Source organism: Octopus bimaculoides, chromosome 2 (genome assembly GCF_001194135.2).
Source record: "Octopus bimaculoides isolate UCB-OBI-ISO-001 chromosome 2, ASM119413v2, whole genome shotgun sequence".
In the NCBI taxonomy this organism is placed as follows: Eukaryota; Metazoa; Mollusca; class Cephalopoda; order Octopoda; family Octopodidae; genus Octopus; species Octopus bimaculoides.
In genome coordinates, this window is record NC_068982.1 from 147,920,962 (window position 1) to 147,922,965 (window position 2,004).

Below are 2,004 nucleotides of genomic sequence, written 5' to 3' on the forward strand. Positions count from 1 at the left end.
ATATATAGCTATCTGTACGTTGTATGCATTGGCGATATTGAAGCCACAGGTGCTAACTACTCTTTAGAATATATACAAAACTTACATCATTTCCTGAATTGGACAAATATGAATATTATAGCTGAAAGTGAGATTGTCACAGTCCAGAATAAGGGGACATTACTACATCAGTTCCCAGTACAAGGGATTCTTTAGTGTTTAGTGCACTTCCAAAGAATTTAGAAGACTGACACGCCGTGGATGATTCTTTAGTTTATTGTAGCCATCACAGTTAAGATCAAGTTGAAATGCCGGCATCATATATATGGATATTACAATTTGGAAGATGAACAAATGAAACGCAGAATAGGGCTGCCGCTTCAAAATGCCTCCCTTAATCATAAGCTAGCATATAACTAACTACCGACGATAGCCATACAAACAATAAAGTCCCAGATTTGCTGCAGACAGAGACATGGTTGAATTGAAATCAGAAGATTACAAGAAATAATGTAGTATAGAAAGGTACTCGTCCACCTACTTTGTAGGTGAACCAACAGTCCTTTAAATCGGCTTTATTCTTTTCACTGAATATTGAAAGCTAAAATCGATATTAGTAGGATTTAATATCAAGAAGTAAACGAACGTGACTTCAATATCTTCCGTTGGGAATTTTGTTCGCCGTTCAGCTGACTCTGCCATTCAGTCGTGCTCAGTTGAACAACTGAGTTTTGAAATAGGCTCAGATCCTCAAATTTAGGGATCTGGAATAGTTTATTATATTGACCTCAAATGCCATGAATGACAAATAAAACAAAAATGTAATAAAAACACAATTCAGAGAAATAAACATTAAAAGCAAATTATGAGCAAATTTATAAATAGTGAAATTCTAACCTCCTCAATATCCATTTTTATTGCCCTGTCCGGTGTTAAGAATGAATCGAAACTTGATCCGACAGCGTAGTTGGCCACACTGACGTCACAAGAGGGCTTTTCTAGTCCTCTTTCCTCTTTGATTTCTGTCTTTTCTGTCCCCACCGCCACCAATGGGACATCAACCGTCGTCGCCGTCGTCGCCACCGCCACCGCCGCCGCCGCAGCCGTTGCTACTGCTGATGTTGCTGCCGGTGCCGCTGCCGGAGTCGTTCCCACTTCTGCTAGCTTTGTAGCAGTGAAGGCGGCAGCTTCGATGTGGTTAGTAGCAATGGTGGCTGAATTAGTGAACACAGAGAAAGACTGTTTGTTATTGTCGCTAGTGGTGGTGGTGGTGGAGTGATAGGGGTTGTGGTGGTAGTGGTGTTAGTGATTGTAGCTGTGGTGATAGTTTTGTATGTAGAGGTAGTGTAGATAATAGTGTAAGTGATGTTAGAAGGCTTTGACGGCGGTAGTAGTGTTGGTAGTGGTGGTGATAGTAGTGGTGGTAACAGTGGTAGCGGAGGTAATGAGAGTGTCGGGGCTGGAAGTAGTGATAGTGTTGGTTGTAGTGGTAGTGATGGTGGTGATAATGGTGTTAGAGTTTGTGTTGGTGTGATAGTAATAGAGTTGTAAGCAGTTGGTTAATAGTGTTGGTGGGAACAGTCGCACTTGCGTCGGTCGTAGCGCTGGTTATAATGGTGGCAGTGGAGGCAGTGGTGGTAGTGGCGGTAGTGACGGTTGCAGTAGTAGTGGTGGTGGTACTGGTGGCGTTGATGATTGACAGCTTATTAATACCACTAGTAATGGCCGTTGTTTAATTGAAAGACCTGAAAAGAAGCGAAAAATATATTTAAAAATATATATACATATATAAACAAAACGTTAAAAGTTTAAAAGTTTACTCATGAAAGTTAACCAATATAGGCGTAGGAGTGGCTGTGTGGTAAGTAGCTTGCTTACCAACCACATGGTTCCGGGTTCAGTCCCACTGCGTGGCATCTTGGGCGAGTGTCTTCTACTATAGCCTCGGGCCGACCAAAGCCTTGTGAGTGGATTTAGTAAGCGGAAACTGAAAGAAGCCCGTCGTATATATATATATATATATAT

The 2,004-nt window shown here is 41.5% G+C and overlaps 1 protein-coding gene across 2 annotated transcripts in view; it reads right to left on the bottom strand.

Annotated features, from left to right (window-relative positions):
- The window catches only part of LOC106874941 (transcription factor Sp9), a 404,501-nt gene that overhangs the window by 339,622 nt on the left and 62,875 nt on the right, over nucleotides 1–2,004 (bottom strand). For both annotated transcript variants that reach the window (XR_008263458.1, XR_008263453.1), the window contains exon 2: nucleotides 877–1,724. The gene's annotated coding sequence lies outside the window, so the exon portion shown is untranslated. The remainder of the gene's footprint in view (nucleotides 1–876; nucleotides 1,725–2,004) is intronic.